The sequence below is a fragment of the Cryptomeria japonica genome, chromosome 3 (genome assembly GCF_030272615.1).
Source record: "Cryptomeria japonica chromosome 3, Sugi_1.0, whole genome shotgun sequence".
NCBI lineage: Eukaryota > Viridiplantae > Streptophyta > Pinopsida > Cupressales > Cupressaceae > Cryptomeria > Cryptomeria japonica.
In genome coordinates, this window is record NC_081407.1 from 299,707,437 (window position 1) to 299,729,752 (window position 22,316).

Sequence of the window (22,316 nt, forward strand, 5' to 3'; positions counted from 1 at the left end):
CCAGCCAAATTTACGTAGAAACTTTGCTGCTTACAACTAATTTCCGCCTCCAGGTCAATTTTATAACCAACATCCACCCCCTGATCAATTTCAATATCAATACCAGAATCAATACCCTTCTCCCTATCAAAATCAAATGCCCTCATATGGTAATATGAACCAAAACATTGGGAATCCTCATGGGGGACATGGATTAATGAATATGGAACAAATGAGGCAGTTCGATTTTTCAGGAATGATGGTATACCCATATCCTATCCCAAATGAAATCAGGACTGCAATACCAAGATTCACGGGAAGTAATGCAACTTCAGGAGAAGCTCATTGTAAAGCCTTTGATGCAGTAATTGAGGATTTTGGTTTACCACATGAAGATGTTAAGATCAGGTTATTTATGCAATCATTAACAGAAGATGCAAGAGATTGGTTTAGGGCATTGCCCGATGCATCTATTAGAAATCTTGCAGAGTTCAAAAACTTATTCCTTGAGAAGTATGGAGACCATAACAACCCTGAATTTGCTTTGCATGAGATCATTAGCATAAAAAAGGAGCAAAATGAATCAGTGGTAGATTTCAATAAAAGATTTAACAGGGTTCTGAACAAAATCCCCAATAGGATGAAACCAATACCTGAGGTAAGCATTCTATATTATATCAATTCTTATGATAGTAAAACGAACTATGAGCTAAGAACCAGAAATGCTAGAGACCTCCGAGATGTTATGAAAAATGCCATTGTTATAGAAAATAACAAGAAGGCTGCTGGTAAAGTGGGGAAAAGAGAAGATGCCAGGTTATACAATCCTAAAGCACCTAAGGCTAATAAAGATGAGGATAAGCTTGACAAGGTTTTGAATGCCCTGAAAGATTTATCTGTAAGGGTAAACAAAACAGAGAAGCAGCAATATTATCGTCCTGAGAGGCCCAGACTGCATGACATGCCCTATAATACTACCTGGAAAGATGGAAAACCAGTAGACAGGAATCACAGAGACAACCAGCAAATTCCAGATCCCTTGAAAAGAACAGTAAACTATACTCAAGATGATGACATGTGGTGTTATGCTTGCAATATGCCGCATGCTCCCTCTTTGTGCACTGTAGCAAAAGGATTGCAGGAGGAAGAGAATGGTTATGAAGAACATATGGGTGACCCAACTGTTAACATGATATCCTTTATAGAAGAAGGAGGATCACATTCCATGAACATTGATCAATGCTCTATGTTACCCATAACCACCAACATAAATGAAAGTGTTAAACTCAGAATCCCCACTGAAGAAGAAAAGAGAAGAATTACGGCTCATGCCGTTGCACAAGCAAAAAGAACTTATGATTTGAGGAATAGGGTGGTGAATCCAAAGTAAAGCAAACTCACTAGTCTTTCTATAAAAGAAAATGATGAAACACCCAAGCAAACAAATAAAGCAGCTAAGGAAGATGTACCAAAGAATAATACAAGGGGTCCCGATGTCCAAAAGGAAGATATAACAAAATTTCCTTTGGCACAACATTCCACTTAATTTGATATTTCAAATGCATTAACGCAATTAAAAGTTTTTGTTCCCATAATGGAAATAATGAAGTTCCCTGAATACAGAGAAAAGACTCTTGAGATAATTTCAGGTGTCCAGAAGGAAAAAGTGAACGAATAGAAACAAGAGGTTCCAAAAGGTAATAATAGTGAACAAATGGCCCCAGTTATATATCTAGGGTCTACCATAACCAAAAACCCAACACAAGTAGACCCATTTTATCTCACCTTGGTGGTGAACAATAAAAAAGTAAAGAATTGTATGATTGACTCAGGAGCAGCCATAAATGTTATGCCTGTTGGAGTGATGAAAGAACTTGGATTGGAAGTTGATACTACCTTTGGGAAATGTTATGCCATGGACAATAGGTCGGTCCCAGTGGTTGGCATCATGAAGGATGTAGAATTCAAATTGGCAGCCTATCCCGAAGCATCGTACAAGACAGATATTACAGTGGTGGATGTCCCTCCAAACTATGGGATGTTGCTATCTAGGCAATGGTCAAACATGATTGGAGGGTATGTGCAGTTAGATTTATCATATGCTACGATTCCAATAAATGGGCAGGAGGTAAAAATTGATAGGGAACCCCGGTCCACATATATCATAGAAGACATGGAAGAGTCAACAAATCAAATATGTTTCTTGCAAATTGATATGGATAATTTCCAAGTACAGTTGACGAAGCCTAAGGTTGATGAATGGATCCCCATTGAATCAGGTCCAGTTGGGAAGAATGATCAAGTATGGAAAATGTTCTTTGATGGGTCTTGTAGCAAGGAAGGGAGTGGGGCTAGAATCCTATTTATCTCACCCACAGGGGAAACTTACAAATATTCTTTCAAATTGCTATTTGAATGCACAAATAACATTGTGGAATATGAAGCCTTACTCACTGGTCTTAATATAGCAGTTAAACATGGAATTAAATTACTCAGTGTGTTTGGTGACTCAGAGTTAATAGTCTCACAAGTAAAGGAGAAGTATTCTTCAAAGCACTTAAGACTGAAATAGTATAGAAATGTTGTTTGGGATACTATAGAACTTTTTGATGCTTTTCAAATAAACTGGATCGACAGGTCAAAGAACATCATGGCAGACTTTTTAGCCAGTATTGCATTGAAGGATAATGACATAACATGAACTGGGATATCTGAAGTGGAGATGAAAGTAAGACCATTAGTTCCTGACAACCTATATAATTGGCAAGTGTTTCATGATGATACGGACCTACTAAAATTCTTACAGTGTGTTGATCACTATCAGACTCAGGCAATAAATTTCAGTGACTTTGTGGAAAAGACTGAAGGTAAGGAAACTTTATTTGGACATGAAATCATACAATTGAAGTCAAATAAATTACCAAGAGGCTTAGTAGCATTGGAAAGGACTTTCAATACTTAGGATGTAATTGAGACTAAAGGATCAGCTGTTAAAGAAAGTGATGTGGAACAAGTCAATTTAGGAAGTGAAGAAACTCCTAGAAATGTTTTCATTGGGAGAAGGCTAACTCCTACCATGAGGCAACAACTGATGACATTACTAAGAAGATATAAACATGTGTTTGCATGGTCTTATGAAGATCTCAAAGCCTATAGAGAAGATCTTTTTCAGCATGAGATACTGCTTAAGCCAGAAGCTAAACCATTCAGACAAAAGAAGAGACCTATTAATCCAACATTGTTACCAAAAATGAGGGAAGAGATCATAAAAATGAAAGATGCAGGAATTATTGAACCCTGCAGATATTCCACATGGGTCTCTAACTTAGTACCAGTCAGAAAGAAGAATGGGGATATTAGATTGTGTGTGGACTTTAGAAACTTAAACATATCATCTCTAAAGGACAATTACCCATTACCAAATATGGACAACATGCTACAGAAAGTGACAGGGTGTGAGTTGTTATCTATGATGGATGGGTTTTCAGGTTACAATCAGGTGAAAGTTAAAGAAACTGAAAAGTATAAAATAGCCTTTACAACTCCATGGGGTACTTATGTATATGCACGAATGCCATTTGGATTGACTAATGCTGGTGCCACATTTCAGAGAGCAATGGATGTGGCTTTTGTAGAGCTGATTGATGTAATCATGGTAGTATACCAAGATGATTTAACTGCATACTCAAAAAGGATTGATGATCATTGTGAGCACCTTGAGAAGATATTCAAGAAAGCCTTAGAGTATGGGATTTCCTTGAATCCTAAAAAGTGCCATTTTGGTGTCGAAGAAGGAAAGTTACTTGGACACATAGTATCCAAGGAGGGGGTAAGAATTGACCCTGAAAGGGTGGTAGCTATCAATGAGGTTTCCATTCCTCGAACTATCAAGGCCATTCAATCATTCTTGGGACAAATAAATTTTGTAAGAAGGTTTATTCTAAATTTTGCAGACATAATAAAACCTATAGTAAAGATGTTAAAAAAGGGAGTCCAAATTGATTGGACTGAGGAAGCAGTTGATTCCTTTGTAGCGATCAAAAGAGCAATTTCTGAAGCACCAGTACTAATCTCTCCAGATTTTAGCAAGCCTTTTATAATATTCTCATTTGCTTCTTGTCATACAATAGCAGCAGTATTGTTGCAGAAGAATCCAGAAGGGTATGAGCAGCCCATTGCATATTTTAGCAAGTCTTTGAGCCCTTCGGAAATAAAATATGAGTTGAATGAAAAGCAAGCTTATGCCTTGGTCAGATCAGTAAAACAGTTTCGACCATACTTGGTGGGGGCCAAAGTTATAGCATATGTTCCTAATGCAGCAGTGAAAGATATCTTCAGACAAACTGAGGTCACAGGCAAAAGATGTAAATGGATCAACCAAATACAAGAGTTCAACATTGAACTCAAAATTTCACAAGTTATCAAGGGACAAGGGTTGGCCAAACTCATGACAGGGATTGAAATTGAGGAGTCTTGTGTAAACCAAGTGGGATTAGAAGAAGCCAACTTCAGCATTGAGAATACAGCATGGTACACTGACATCATATACTACCTTAAGCACTTGAAATGCCTGGATGGTATGACTGATAATCAGAGAAGAACTTTAAAGTTGAAATCTGCGAGATATGTGATTGTCAATGGGGACTTGTATTGGAAAAACAGAGATGGGATATTATTATTGTGCCTAGATAACTACCAAGCAGAGAAGGTACTCCAAGAGATGCATGATGGGGTTTGTGGTGGTCATTTTTCGGCTAAGACTACTGCACATAAGATATTGAGAGCTGGATACTTTTGGCCATGCGTTTTCAATGACTCTTATAGATATGTTAGAAAGTGTGAGGCTTGTCAGAAATTTTCAGGCAAAATGAAATATCAAGGGTCACTTCCATTAAGACCAATGCTAGCTGAGGAACCATTTCAACAATGGGGAATAGATTTCATAGGAGAAATATCTGAAAGATCCAGCGGAGGACACAGATGGATATTGATTGCTACAGACTATTTTACCAAGTGGGTAGAGGCAATACCCACTAGACAAGCTACTAGTAAAGTAGTAATAAAATTCATAATGAAGAACATTATAACCAGATTCGGTGTTCCTGTAAAGATCATCTCAGACAATGGCATGTCCTTTAGGTCTGAGGAATTCAACACTTTTTGTGAAGAGTATGGCATTCAAATATCTCATTCTTCTCCTTACCACCCTCAAGGAAATGGGCAAGCTGAATCAAGCAACAAAAATATCCTAAAGATCATTAAAAGGATGTTAGGACACAACAAGAAGGCATGGGATTCAAAGTTGAGTCTTGCATTATGGGTAGATAGAATAACAATGAAGAAATCTATGGGAAAGTCTCCATTTGAGTTGGTTTATGGCAAAAGAGCCAGATTGCCTTTGGACAATCTCCTGCCTGTACATAGGTTCATGACTCAAGAGGGGATAGATGTTGAAGACCCCTCACAAGAGAGGATGATGCAGTTAGCAGAGCTTGATGAAGTCAGAATAGAGGCTCAAAAACAGAATATAAAGATTCAAAATCAGATGAAGAAGTTGTATGACAGGAGGACAACGGATAGAAAATTTTGTGTGGGTGATTGGGTCTTAATGTGGAATGCCAGGAGTCAAGACAAATGCAAACATGGCAAATTTGAGGCTTTATGGATCAAACCATATGTGATTATGGATAAAAAAGGAGAAGACTCCTACTTGCTCCAAAATACAACAGGGGAAGTCCAAGAATTTCCAGTACATGGACAGTTCTTGAAGAATTTCTTTTCTTGATGTATTCTGTTACATGTATAGTAGATTAGGATCCACTTCCATTGTAAATACCATGACTTGTCAAAATGTATCCTCAGTAACTAGAGATTCTGAATTCTTGAAGACATACACAGTATGCCTCCATCCTCAGTCAGAGCCGCTGTTGAACACTATATTTGAAATTAAAAAAAATCTTCCCAAAGGCATGAAAACTAAAAGATATTGGCCAAAATATCATATCGAGCATCTCAAAAGGAGTTTCACCGAAAGAATACTTTCATCGAAATAAAGCATGACGTGTAAAACACTATGTAAAGATGTCTTCGGTGGAATATCACTTTTGATAAATGAAGGAGGCCGTTCATCGATACTCCAGTTTCATCAAAAAATGAAAAGCAAAAAGCGATTTCGAGGAGATACAACTGCCGAAGAAATTCGAAAAGAATTCATCGAAATGCAAATCTCATCGATAATATTCTATCAAATAGAAATAGAGGGGTTTTATCGATAAAGGGGATATCGAAGAAAAAAGACTTTTGAAGAGCTTGCATGAACTTTCACCGAAGAACAGAACTCATCGAAATATGATTTCGATGAAACTTGCGAATGACTTATCGAAAGAAAGTTCATCGAGGAAAAGATGATTTTGATGAGACTTGAAAATAGTTTTCCGACATGGGCTATTCGCCAATGAAGTGATATCGAGGAAAGTGAGCTTTCGATGAAAGATCAAAGTATTCAGCCGAAGACAAGGGTTTCATCGAAAACTCGATTTACGATCATTTCAGTTGAATAGTACTTCCCGTGAAAGAGTTAAAAGCCCAAGTGAGGAATGTCACATCTGCAATTAAGTTTAAACATTTGAATAGCCATTATAGATGTAGAGACATTAACTGTGCACAAGTTGCCCATGCAATTACAACTGAGCTGATTGAATCTTCATAAAAACCAGATTGATGCTAAGAGATTGAAAGTTGCAAGGGATTTGCTGAAGTTCGTGAACGACAATCAGAAGAGTTAGACAATTCTCCAAGTAAGTGTGATTTCTCATATTTACTGAAATTATGGAACCTTCTTCTTCTTCTAAAAAAAGTAGAAAAGGGAAAGAATTAAACCCTGAAGAGAAGCCCAAAAGACAGAAAAAGGAAGGTAGAGCTTTGACTTAGGATTTACTAGACCAGTGCTCGACATCCAGTGTGAGGTCAAAAAAGATCAAGAGTGAAGAAGAAGGATTGGAAGATAGATTTGAACATCTGGGAGACATATGGACTGAAATCAGAGGACATGAGTTGTTCCTGTTTAGTTACAAGAGAAGGGATGCTCCTGAACCCATAAGTAACCTATGGAAGAAAATCTTAGGGAAATTGGTAGTCCCAAATGTATTTGTGGATGTTGAGTTAATGAAAGCTCTGGTGGATTGCTATGATCCGAGAACCAAAACCATATGCGACTACCGAGGGAATCCCTTGGTGGTGATTAACAAGCAGACTATTGATATGGTATTTGATCTAGACTGGGAAGTAGAAGAGAAAATTGATATGCAGAAATTGTCATGAGAATTCTTTAGCTTGGAAAATATCTACAGGACATGGAGATTACCCATTCACCGATCGAAAGTGGGTGGGTCCTTTGTTCCATTTAGCAAAAATGACAAGGTGCCATTTGATGTCAACCAATTCCATCCGTATTTTAAGTATACATATTATGCTGCAGCCCAAGTATTAGGCTTAGAGGCTCATCCTCTCATGGATATTGGGGTTATGGTTCTGTGTGCTGATTTACAATCGAAAGACCCTAGGTCATTTGATTATGCCACTTATGTTGCAGATGCCCTAAATCATGGGTTGGAAAAGTTGAAAGGAGTCCTTGTGAATATCCATTTCTCATTATACTCTTTATTGATGCACATTATTCTTTATTGTGGACAAGAAATCAATTTCTGGTCAGATGATTTCTGCATCAGAGCTTATGATAAGAATGGTTTGAAGAAACCAGTTCAGTTATGGGTTTCTGCATGGGATCAAAGATTCATGAATAACCAATACTGGCACTTTCAAGAATATTTTGTGAAACCCCTTAGTGCGGCCTTTGGACAACATAGAGATTATACTTTGTCCCCTGAAATTAAGAGATTCCTCAGGCCAAAAGATTTCTCTCCAGAGTCCCAGATTGATCACAACTGGGGTGACTGGTATTGCCACAATAATCATACAGAAATCAGGGTATTTGGGTATGAAGGAAAGCCATACATGCTTCCAATTACAGTACCAAACAGGGTGGCTAGCCTGCAGATTGTGAGACAATTATCTACTGTCAGTGCCAAGCATCTTACAGATTTTGGTAAGCAATCCATTGTTCCAGGGTTGTTGGTTTTTTTTGATTTTATTGTTAAAAGTTCAAAAAGCTATCATTTACTTCAAAATAAATTGGATTATTATGGCATGACTTTGGGTGATCCTAGAGAGAACTTTGATCCTGAGGGATATATAAGAGCTGCCAGGGCGTCACAAAAACTAAAAGCCAGAATACATGTGGCTAAAATGCTAGATGACTTAATCAAGAACCTTGAGAGGGAAGAGGCCAGGGTTTTGAGAGAAAGAAGCGAAATGACTTGGGAAGCCTTCAAATGGAAAAGAGCAAGGGGGATGGTGGATGGAGACTTGCTTGGAAACCTCCAAGACCCTTTGGAGATAGCTAAAAGGCTACTTCAACATGAAGTAGAGATTATGCATAGAGTGCCCCCCCAATTCCTTCATTTTATCAATACTGAAAAGGATAGTCAACCACTGGCTCACATGTCACCGAAATCAGCTGCTAGTAGCATCCCTACTGACTCTCCTAGAGAAGATTATCCCCCCGGTTTTGAAGCAGAGGTGGATGTGGACACTGGTGAATTCAACATTAAAGATGTAGTTGACATAAGGATGACAGAGCATGAGGACTTTGTTGCTGATGACGGATTCACCTCTTTGAGGGAATTCCTTTCATTCTTGTACCAATATAAAGGGGCCCATGTGAAATGAAGCATGGCTGGAAGACCAGAAGAAGAACAGATGCAGAGAATACAGGATGAAATCGATACCCTCATGAAAGAAATGACCCCTGAGAAAGGGAGGAAAATATTAAAAGAGGCTGGTGTTATCATCTTTTCTGGTTGGGACATAAATTCAGCACTTCTGTTTGACAGATTCTTGAAGAAACAGGACTTGAATCAACAAGTGTTGCCTCAAGAGGTAGAGAAATTGTTCCTAGGCTCTGGGTATGATCCTGATCAAAAGGCTCTCCTACAATGGGCATTATATCCGAAGGGAAAAAGGCCAATTATTGTGGATATCGAAGAAACCTTTGGACACCTCATGATTCATCAGGTTGGAAAGACTAACCCTAGGGTCACTGCAAAGTTGAACCTGGATGTAGCCAAATTAAATATGGATCACACAGAGTTTTTGGTCAGGGAAAATATTACCTATAAGGGCTTGTATGAAAAGTGTAATGAGGAGAACCAAAGTTACAAACGAAAATATTACAACTTGAGACAGGGACTCCCTTGAATGACTATGCCTCATATCCCATAGGATAGAGCTTGGATGATGTTTCTGATGCTCTATATTGGAAGTATCAAGCAGATAAGGCTACCAAACAGGTAAATAATATCCAGCAAAAGATAAATAAACTAGTTAACAACATCATTGAACACCGATTCAACACCATGCTTATACATGTCGAACATTACTGGAGGGTGTACACTAGAACCATAAAAGCATTAAGAGAGCATGAAAGGTTAAAAGCACGATTGCATGAGGTAATAAATAGTGTTGATGTAATGACGCCAGAGGAGAAGGTTGAAAGGACTTCATATATAGAAGATCATGTTAAATTCGAAGATATGCTAAAGCGAGATCTTAAAGAATTGGATGATGGGAGCCCTATTGGAATGCCCTCATTCTATAAAGAAGGAGGAGTAATGTCTATGGAAGATTTGTGGGATGAGCTTGTAAACATCAAGGATCGGGCTCTGTCAAGATTGGACTGAAGCAAGGACATGGCCCCTACCATCAATCAGATGATCTTCGAATACCTTTCACAAGGAGAAGAATTGAAGAAACAGAGTGCTAAGATCAAGACTTTCAAAGAAGATGATTATATTCATTATTTAGGAATTCTAAATTCCATTTTTACTTAAGTTTGTTAGGAATATTCAAATTAACAATTAATATTTTGAAAAGACACGTCTTTTCATAAATAACTTTTGCTCTCATATATATGTGAGAGAGGTTTTTGTAATATGGTAACAAATAGACACATAGGAACAAGATGGCAATGTATGCCAACCTGTAAGTTTTCTGTTCAAATTTTGATGGAGTACATGCTATGATCAGTTGTTTTTCTTTGCGTATGTGTTGTGGATTATTTCATTTTGTTTTGGCAATCTCTTGTGATATTATCCAAAGAGATAAGGTTATTCATATTCTTGGAATTAAATTTATGTTGTATGTTTTAAGGTTGAAATAAAAGTTCTGCTTGCGAATTATAATTGTTCTTCGCAGTACTTACTTGAATGGTCCCTTAAAGGTAGGGTTAAATTCATTCAAGCAACTTATGATATAAGCATTCAATTGATCTCAAAAGAAATAATAACCGACAGGTCCATAAAGGGGTGGGTTAAAAAACTGTCTCACAAGTCCGCATAGTAAGTCCTAAAGAAAATATAATGACTCTGTAGCCCAAACACCGAAAAAGGCACTGGTTATTTACAGATTACACTTATCATCATATTCATCGTATGTCATTTTAAAGCAACAGGAGTAATGAAGTAGGAAACATAGATCGAATAGCTTCTACAACAACAATCTTGAACCCATCTGCTATGTCTCCATCCTAGGAATTTATGCCATCCTGAGATAGGAGGAAACCAGATCAGGACACTTAATCTGCTATAAAAAGCACCGGTCATTAAAGACAACTGGTGAATAGGTATACCCGCCTAGGTCCTGCAGAGCCTGAAGTGAGAGAGTTAACAACTAAACAGGTTCACTCTATAAGTTGGCCATGTCAATTGGAAGGTTTGACCATAGGAGTTGGCATTTCCTTAGAACCTATCCAATCTGTTGATTTGAGACCCAACACTCCCAAAATGGAAGAAAGATATAAAGAACAAAGAAGACAAAGATATCATGATGCAAGTATGTATTTTTATTTTTATTTATATTTAATTTTATATGTATTATGTAACAAAAAAAGTGTTTATTTGTTAGCATTAATTAGTTAAATATTTTTTAACTAATATTTTTAATGAAAATTAATTTAAAAAATATTAATTTAATTAATTTAATTTATATAATAATGTTATCTTAATTAATTCTAAATAATGTTTTTTTAATTAAATTAATTGGAAATACTAGGATTAAAAATACTCTTGTTTTAATTGAAAAGCATTATTAATTTGAAATAATATGTATATTTGCAAATTTCAAATTCCATTAACTTGCTTGTTGTGTAATTGAATTTTTCTCCTATATAATTAAGTCCATTTATAATAGATCATGATTTTAATTTAAAATTTAGATCTTTAGGACCCCTCTCTTTCCCATTTATTATTTATTATTTAATTTATATTTTGAAACCATGTGTCTTTATAGTTTAGCAAACACTTCAATTGGTGCTCGAAAATTAACAAACTTGTCTTTTGTGTCTTCAGAAATAGGCTCTTTTTGTTTTATCCTTAGAAAGGGGTCTGCCTCTTGAGTAGCCCTTAAGGCTCGGTGAGAGGGAATGACCCAAAGTGGTAACAAGCTAAAGCCAAGCTCTTCCAAGACAATATAAATAAATGTGTTTGTGATGAAAGTTGCAAGAAATGACTGTTACATGCTGCTATAATGGCGTTATGACTCCCCATAAACCCTATAGAGTGCAAATTCTATAGGCTGAGAGGCCTTAGATTTAATGGAGCGTAACATGCTGCTGATTATAGCCACTCGAACGTATGCCCTTACTACACACCTTTTGTGTTAGAAGCCAAAAACCTTCTAGTTGTTAGCACAGGAGGTCAGACCTCTGAAGCGGCTCACATTCTTATGGTTCTTAGTAGAGATACAAATTTTTCCATGAGGATTTTTCATGGGGACTTGTGCTTGGCTGCCCTGGAGAAGTGAGTGTCATGGAGGGGAGCCAGTGGGGTCAAGCACCTAAGTATCCACTCTGAATTGTGTAGCTTGGGATAACCCCCCAAGTGAGATTCAACAACTACGATCTTGTCCAGCCCTAGGATTTGTGGTTGCATGATAAAAACAATCAAACACTTTCAAACAAACAAACATTGCATCTTCTTTGTTTTCAATTGTATGCAAAAATATTTCACATTATACTTGAGTCCCCTTAAAACCTATATAATGTGATACTAGGACCTATTATGTGATATTAAGACCTATTATTTGCGTTAATACCTATCTTAAATATGACATAATAGAACCTATTATGACTTAATAGGTCTTATTGTGACTTATTAACATGTTCACGTATGCAATTTAAACATTTCACATTATATACTTGAGTTTGGGCCTTAAGAGGTCTATATTTATGATATATTAGGGCCTATTATGTACATGTGATAAATTAATGACCTATTATTGCATAATTTAGGTCCTAATATTTGCATAATATCTAGGTCTTAAGGGGAGTCAAGTATAATGTGAAATGTTTTTGCATATGTGGTCTTGTATTAAGTCATAAAATTAATAAGACCTATTATATCATAATTTAGGTTCTAACATATATCATATTTAAGACATGTACTTAATTTCATGTGATAGGTCCTTTAATATCGCATAATATATCTGTCTTAAGGGGAGTCAAGTATATTAATGTGAAATTTATTTGCATACATGGTCATATTAATTAATAATAAGGCCTATTAGGTGATATTAGGACTCAATTCATTGATTATAGGTCTTAAATGTTACATAAATTTAGAACCTATTATATCATAATAGGTTCTATTTATATGACTTCACGTATGCAAAAATATTTCACATTATACTCAAGAGTCCCCTTAAGACAGGTATATTATGCAGATCATATTAGGACATGTATTACATGTGATATTAGGAGGTCTATTATGCAATAATAGGTCTTAAATACACATGACATTATAGTCCACTTGTTATGACATAATTTTCAAATATCTTACTAAATATCTAGAAAATTTGGTTTCAAATTAAAATTGGAATTTTGGTGCATTAAAAATATTCTCTGTCATCTTAAATTATGTGCAGAACGGGCTCGAGAAGAAGGGAGTTCTAAAGCGGGAGTTGAGGCAAACTAACCCATTGAAGAACACAATATAGTTGATGAACATAGGGAGGAGCTTGCCCAAGTTGAACCAATGGAGGTTGAAGGAGAGGGGTTAGGCTCCTTACCTCCTACCACTGGTATGGATGAGCATATTGTGAATCTAGCTAAACAGGTGAACAAAAATATTTCCTATAAAAATTTAGATCATTTACTTGAAATGGATGTGGATTAGTTGAAACATCTCAGTGAAGAACCTAGACATACTAAAAGGAGGTCAATGACTAAAAGTGCAAAATAAATAATGTCTCATTTCAACAATCTGGATACTACACTAGAAAATGATCAATTGTTATAAATTGTACTTACTCGTAAAGAGAGGTTTGGTGAACATTAGGAAAATGTCTTGAACAATAGATAAGACCATTTCAAGAAGAGTGATGTTGACATCTTTAGAAAATGAAAGATTGCCTCAAAAAAGACAAATCTCTTCACTGTCATCTGAGTTTGGTTTTAGTAGAAGGACACTATCAAAATATGTGAAAAAGAGAAAGAGTTTGGATGATATTACCTCAGAAGGGAATAAAGAAATTATGTGTAGAGCTCCTGATTCTGATAGAATTGAAGATGTTGTTAGGAACTTTGTGACAAGTTTTTGGAATGATAATACTCGTCCTTCATGAAACAGTAGAGATGTTATCAAGCAAAGGATTGGTCCTAATCATTATGATATCCATGTAAAACATTGGATAGACACAACAAAAAATGAATTGTATGTGTTGTTTACTAAAAAAAAACCTCATATAAAGATTGGACAAACCATGTTTGAACGGTTAAGGCCATATTATGTGAAGGTAAACAAAGTTTTCGAAACTTCTTGTTGTCATTATCACATCGAATTTGATCTGTACTATCAGGTGTTTTGAAAGATTAGAGAGGATAGTGATGGTTATGAAAATGATCCTCCTAAATGAACAAGTCAATTCATAGCATCCATCTTATTTGATAAATCAGATGATAATGCAACCGGTCAAATAAATTGCATAAAAGGAATCTGTGAAAGATCTCCATGTAAAACATTGGATAGACACAACAAAACATAAATTGTATGTGTTGTTTACTAAATCAAATCCTCATATAAAGATTGGACAAACCATTTTTGAATAGTTAAGGCCATATTATGTGAAGGTAAAAAAAGTTTTCGAAACTTGTTGTCATTATCACGTCGAATTTGATCTGTACTATCAGGCGTTTCGAAAGATTAGAGAAGATAGTGATGGTTAAGAAAATGATCCTCCTAAATGAACAAGTCAATTCATAGAATCCATCTTATGTGATAAATCAGATGATAATGCAACCAATTAACACATGCGTGACCCCTTAGGACCACGTGTGACCCCTTAGGGTCCACTATGTGATCCTCTACGGTCCTAAGGGAACATATAGGGTCATCAGGGGCATATGTGGTCCTAAGGGGTCGTAAGGGGTCATGTTGTGTGTGTAATAAGATGTGAAAAGGGGTCACATTGTAGATGATTTATTTTGTCTAATTTGTTTAAATTTGTTATCTAAATTTTATAATATTTTTTTAAATTAAAATTTATTAATTTTTCTAACGTTTTAAATAATTATATTTAGATTTGTAACATTTTTCTAATTTTGTTTTTTTTCTAATATTTTTCTAAGTTCTAATTTACTGCCTTAGTTTTCTAAGTTTTTCATAAGATTTTTTTTAAAAGTTGAAAAAAAATACATATACAGTTATGTAATTTTAAAAACAAATTGACAAATTTCAATCAAAATAATAAATTATCAAACATTTTTCTAAAATGCTGAAAAAAAAAATACAATTATTTTAATTAAAAAAATAAATTAACAAACAAATTATTTATTAATTTTTGAATAAATTTAATAAAAAAAGACATTATTAAACAAAAAAAAAGGGTTATTTTGTGCACCTGAAATAATGTAGGTCAAAAGTTGAAATGCGAGACATGCTGGCTACTGCAAATAGGGCATGGTGATGTGATGCTGATGTTGGGTTTGCTCTAACCCCCACTGGATAGAAAAAAACAAGTTGGAAAATGACAGTTTAAATGTCGTTTTAAGAATTTATAGAAGTTTGGAAAAAAAAATTTAAATCGGGTTTGAGCGAAGGGGGGCGGGGGGTAGATCAAACCCGTTACAATATTAATTTTTAAGGGGTTCAAATGAACCTGCATACCCACCTGGGATTCGATCGAACCCCGAGGGGGGGCTCGCTCGAACCACCCCACTTCATTCAAACTGTACCCTAACATAATTCTCCACTTTTGCCAATTTCCTTCATTGGCAAAAGTGGGAACCATTAATGTGGGATAGCCCAGGTAGAGGATAAACCAAAGAATGAAGATGGTGAATGGGTTGGCTACTAGCTAATGATAACAACTATTTTATGAAGGATCATTTTGAAGCCTCAAATAGTGGTCATACATGTGGGATATGTAGTGGATATTGTCACTTCACTATGGTTGCCTCTCTTGGGATCTTGTGGATTTTCATTGTTCATGGATAGTAGTGAGAAGTTTGATGGATTAGAGATCTAGTAATGGTTGGGTGGAAAGGGCATTTTCCGCTTTGGCTATTGGGGTCAATAAGTTTGTGTTGCAATTGTAATCCCTTCTCTCTTTACCTTGTTTCAAATATGGATGATTTTAAAGTTGGTGTAAGAATAAAAAGGAAGAAATAAGTAAAATGGAAGAAAATTCAATACTATTATTTATAAAAAAAATTATGGACTTCATGTATACTCAAACTAGATAAATGGTTGTTGTAGACACTTATAATTGTCCTTACTTGATCAAATTAATATTTGATATTCATTTAATTATTTTATTATTATTTCTTCTATTAATTATAAACATTTTTGCTTATTTAATTAATTCATTAGCCATTCCATTTTTAAATTAAATAAAATTTTATTATTTATTTAAATATCCTAATCCCACCTTTTTCTCTATTAATTAAATAAATAACTATATTTATTTAATTAATCCACTATCCTCTTCTTTCTAATCCTATCCCTCCAACTTGTTTAGGTGGATCATAATCTAGATTCATACACATGTGAAAAGTGTCTCATTCCTCTTCTTTCCTCTTTTTTCTCTACTCTTATTTTCCTAATTCATGCCTACCACTAAATATTAACCCTTCCTTCAAATTAACCTCTTAATCTTATTCATTCCCACCTACAACTCATTCTTATCCCTCCATCTCAGTTTAACCTCGTAATCCTATTGATTCTCTTCTAACTATGTAATCACGGCCATTTATCTTTTAATGTCTTAATCTACGCCCTTGATTCTATTGGAAATTTCTATAAAAGAGGCTTCTTCCCTTTTATTTTCATCAATCAATCATTAGTTTACTTGCATAATGCAAAAATATATTTAGCTTGCATCATCGTCATCGTCATAGCTTACATCATCAATCAACCACAATCCCTTCTTTTCATGTCATCTTGTGCTAGTGCTTAAGACTAAGTGCAAAGATACATCTACAAGATCTTGGAGAATAGGAGAACAATGGAATCATCCATTTCATTGATGTGAAGCATAATTGTTATTTTTTAGTTTTTGCATTTCATGATTTAGTGTTCCATTGGTGTTATTGAATATTAGGATAGATTATAGGCATCCTTTTGTAAATCATTTATATGTTGTCTATTGTTCAATATCCACAACATTCATAGTCTTATTAGTCAAGAAAATCTAACCAAAATAGATTTTTTTTAATACATATGTATTCTTTCTTTCAATTTTAATAAAAATTAGATAATATGATAATATTGAAAATTAGATATTTAAATAATAAAATTAAGTAATATAAAACAATCCTTATTTGAAAATATTTATTTTCATTTTAGATTAACTACAAACAAAACAGTGAACTAGAGACTATGACAATAAGATCTATATTTTTCATGAACAAATACTTTGTTCATGAGAAATATTGCTTGTGCAACAATAGACACCACAAAAGGGGAAAGGACCCAGCAGTTGAACATGTACCAATTGTTGTGAGGGATGTTGATACCTTTTGTTCCAAAAATTGAACAAATAAAACCTATTGTTTGAAACAAAAAATATTAATTTTTGTTAGGAAATGTACCAACAGTTGTCAGGAAATGTACCGATAGTTGTTAAGAAATGTACCAATATTGTAAAAATTAACCAATCAGGTGATGCCATATCAGCTGCACAACTATTGGGGTCTCTTTTGCATACCTATTGGTCTCACTTTTTTGGGGGGTTGTTTTGGACACCCTGGCAAAAAGCATGCTGATGTGGCATCATATTTGATGATGTGGCCTTGAAACCTTAGTTATAAGTAGGGGACTTGCCAAGTAAGCTGCTGTAAAAAAAATGGAATGATTTAAAATTTCCAAGTAGGATTTTGAGAAGCGTGAAGTTAGGGTGCACAACTACTAGGTCATTTCCCCTAGTAACATTGATAAAAGACATAATTTTATGATGGTTATGACCCAACATGATTTTTTAACCTGTATCATATTTAAAATTGTATGATTGTTTACCTGTATCATCAATTTCTCCCTTCACCAATATTAACGCCCTTTATAGACTACTTGAAGCAACTGCCATTATCTCTTTTCTACAAAACTCCCATGAATAAAATAATTTTTTCTAAAAAATTGCTACAAGCCACCAAGGATGATCACTTTGACTTATTTCTAATCTTGACCGATACAAATGAGAAAAACTAGAATCGATAAAAATGAAATAAAAATTTAAACACTACGGCAATGTGTTTATTTTTTCCATTCTTCTTTGATGTTGGTATTGTAAAATTTCCACCTCATATGGGTTGCTCTAAAACTTGAGCATGATTACTTTATGGAACTGCCACACAACCCTTCCTTCCGCACATTGATGAATTAGTTGAAATTCTTTAAACATAACACATATAATTATATATATACACATGCATATTAGAGATCCAAAACTTTGATCTTTCTCATGCTTATTTCCTGGTGAGTTTATTATAATCATATGGTTCCTTGGTGAATTTCATTATTACTGATCTAATAAATAATAATGGAATGCACTAAGGAACAATACGATTGTAACCTTTAATTTTGCGCCTTACACATCTCTCTCTCTCTCTCTCTATATATATATATATATTCATCATCTTTTTTTGTTGAAATTCTCAATGCAAGTTATACTAAAAGTATAATGTAGAGAATCACAAAAATGATAAAATGGTATGTAGATAAAATATCAATCATTACCAACATATATCACCACTTTTTTTGTTTTATTAATATAGAAGTAAATTGCATGGTGTTTACCTAAAATAGATTGTATGAGCTAATATTTTCATGTTCCTTATGTTGCAATGTTAATTATCATGTTTTTTTATGTGAATTTGATAGTATCATATCATCATTTTATAATTTTCATTTCTTGTATTATATTTATTTGGAAAACAAATTTAAATATGAAGGAAGTTGGGAAAAAACAAAAAAAATTTAAGAGTTTGAAGCCTAAATAAAATAGACATAATTATGTAATTGGTGAAATTAAATCATAAAGTTTAAGGTACATTATGTTTTCCTTTATACCTTTTATGCATTTCATGTTGACAATATAATTGATGCAAGACCCTACCTCACAAGTGACTAATACATCCCCAATTTTTTATATGCTTTTATTAAATATATGGTTCAACAGATGGAGGGTGATAAATAAGATGATTATATTGGATTCTTCTTGGTATTCATAGGAAAACTTAATGGAAACTATACACCTTTTAATATGAGGAAGAACAAGTTTAAAGAGTGTAGAAATTAAAAAGAATTCAAACACAATAAGAAAAAATAAAATAAAAATATGTTTATACATTTACAACAACTGTAGTTTTCACCAAAGAATCATCAACCAGAATGGTATGCAAATAGCTATAAGAGAGCCATGAAAGGGAAGTGGAAAATCCAAGAGTTGTGTCAGCAACTGTTGGACTTCACTTCCAACAATCTCCCACTTGACAGCCAATGAATTGCTGCAACAAAGAGAGACCCCCACTAACTTATGGTGTCATATGTTGGAAAGGCTAAGAAAAGCTCAGTAAAACTCAAACTTCTATCCTATAACAACTTTGGCAAGAACAACAGCAGGTTTCTCCTCAGAGTCAATTTTGTCTACATGGAACTTTCCTTCTTCAACCATGTGATAAACATATTAGCTACGAACATAAATGTGTTTAGACTGAGGCTAAGATGCCTGATGCTTAGTCATAAAAATGGCACTGCGATTATCAGAAAACAAAGCAAAATCTGATTGCTTCAAACCCAATTCATTGAACAAGAGTTGTACCCATACCATCTCCTTTTCTCCCTTAAAAAGAGCGATATACTCAGCCTCTGTAGTTGATTGAGCAACTGTATGTTGCAATTTTGAACCTGAACTGATCGCTTCCCTTGCAAATGTGAAGGCATAGTCTGAAGTAGACTTTTGTTTGCCTAAATCCCCACCAAAATCAAAATCAAAAAAACCTTGCAACTGTGCCTTTCCCTTTCTGAAACATAAACACAAATCTCAAGTACATTTAAGATACTAAAGAATATGCTTGACTACCTCCCAATGTGTTTTACTTGGATTTTCTATAAATCTGCTCACCACTCCCACTGCATAAGAAATATTCAAATGCATGGATACCATAGCATACATAAGACTACCAATAGCAGATTTATAAGGGGTATGATCCATAAACTACTTATCTTCCTATGTTTGTAGACATTTTTGAGAAGAAAACCAAAAATGAGAGGCTAAGGGAATGCTTAAAGACTTAACACTCACCATACCATACCTGGCCACTACCTTTCGAGTGTAATATTTTTGAGATAGTTGGAGTTCTCTTTTTTTTAAATCCTGAAGAATGGTCATCCCAAGGATTTTCCTTGCTGTCCAGAAATATTTGATGTTAAAATAGTTTGCTAAGTGAGTCTTAAGCTCACGAACAATCTTCAGGCTTGTGCCAGCCATGAGCATATCATCCACATAGAGGAGAATTATAACAAATTTCCCATTGGGAAGTTTTTTAAAGTACACAAATGGATCAGCTTCACAACGTTTGAAGTTGTGATCAGTCATAAACTTATCAAACTTGAGATACCATTGTCGTGGGGCTTGCTTGAGCCCATACAAGATTCACTTCAATTTTTAGTAAAGATGTTCCTAACCCTTTTTTATAAATCCTTCCGGCTGGTGCATAAACAATTCCTCATTAATATCGCAATGTAGAAATGTTGTCTTTACATCCAATTGTTCCAATTTGAGATCCCATGTCACAACCAATCCCAAAATAATTCTGATGGTTGTCATTTTTACTATTTGTGAAAAGATTTATTTAAAACCAATCCCTTGTTGTTGAGCGTACCCCTTGACAACTAGTCTTTCTAGAAACCGTTTCCGACCACCACCTTCATCCTTCAATTTATAAACCCACTTATTACGTAATGCCTTTCTATCAGGGGGAAGTGACACCAAATCCCATGTCTGATTTCATAATAATGCGTCTATTTCTTCGCATATTGTAGCATGCCATTTATCACAATCGACAGTTTTACAAGCTTCTTTATAAGTTGTAGGCTCTATTTGATCAGAGATTAACAAGGTGGGCTAGACTTCTTCACATAATAGCATCTCATTGTCTATAAATTTTTGGGGAAGTCAACACTCTCTGGTAGACCTGTGTTGCTGATTATTAACACCACATGCTTGAGTGTTTTCTCCAGCACAATGACTGGGAGACACCAACCCGATATGTGAAACATTTGGATGAAGACATGATGAATCTATTTTTCCAGTAAAGGGCATAGAATGGAGGCTATTTTCTTTACTGAGATCATGTGAGTGGTTTTCCATGAATTCATCATCGACGGCATATGAATATCGCCCCTGCAGGGAGCCCGTGGAGGGAGAGTGGAGGGGCAGTTGCGTTAGCTATCCCACTAACTATGAAGGCTACTTTTATCCAAGTAGGGTAGATTGTGATGCAAGTCATGGGGTAAGCAGCAAACTAGATGGCTATTCCTCATTTCTACGCTATTAAGGCTACTCGCTAGCAATTCCATGATTCTTTATGTGGGTCCCTATTTTAACCTATGAGGAATTAGTTAGAGGCTGAGTTAGCCCTGTTTCAAATAGTGATGGCTTTGTTATGATCTGAAGATATGCAATAGAGGTGCTATCATTTTCTTCAACATTGTGAGTTTGTCAAGGTGACTGAAAACTGGAATCAAATGGTTGATTAATAACCAACGGAGCTCCCACTTCATGGGAAGATTGATGTAAACCATCATTATTCTGAACTGGTGAAGAATAAAATTAAAAAATTGATAGAGGAACATACTCTATTTCTGATTTATTCTGAACTTGCAGTGCAGGGAAAGATGTCTCATTAAAAATAACATCCCTGTTGTGAACAATTTTTTTGTGAACTGGATCCCACAACCTGAAAACAAATTGCTCTTCACCATACCCAACGAAAATACACTTTTGTGACTTGGGATCTAATTTGGTTATTTTCTCTTTGGGTATATGCGAGTAAAAAATCCTCTTCCCCTGCTATTCCTCTTTTGGAATACCAAAGTCTAATCTAGATGAGGGACTTCAGTTGATCAGGTATACTATTGTGTTGCAAGCCTCTACCCAAAATTCCTAACCTAGACCTACATTTGATAACATACAACATGCAGTTTCAAGGATTGTCTTATTCATCCTCTTGGTTGCACCGTTTTCTTGAGCAGTGAAACGAACAACCTTAATCCTTCTAATCCCGTTATTAACACAAAAATCATTAAATTCTTGTGAAGAAAATTCTACACCATTATCTATTTGTAGACACTTAATCTTATACCTAATCTAATTTTCAACTTAAGCCTTAAAAATTTTAAATTTTGAAAAACCTTCAGATTTCTTAGAGAGCATGTAAATCCATACTTTCCTTGTACAGTCATCAAGAAAGGTGATAAAATAGTTAGCTCCTCCAATGGAGGTTGTTGGGTCTCAAATCCATAGATTGGATATGTTCTAAAGAAATGCCAACTCCTATGATCAAACCCTCCAATTGACCTAGACAACTTATAGAGTGAACCTATTTGGTTACTAACTCTCTCACTTCTGGCTCTGCAAAACCTAGGCGGGTATACCTATTCACTAGTGCCTTTTGATGAATAGTGCCTTTTATAGCAGATTGAGTATCTTGATCTAACTTCCTCCTATCT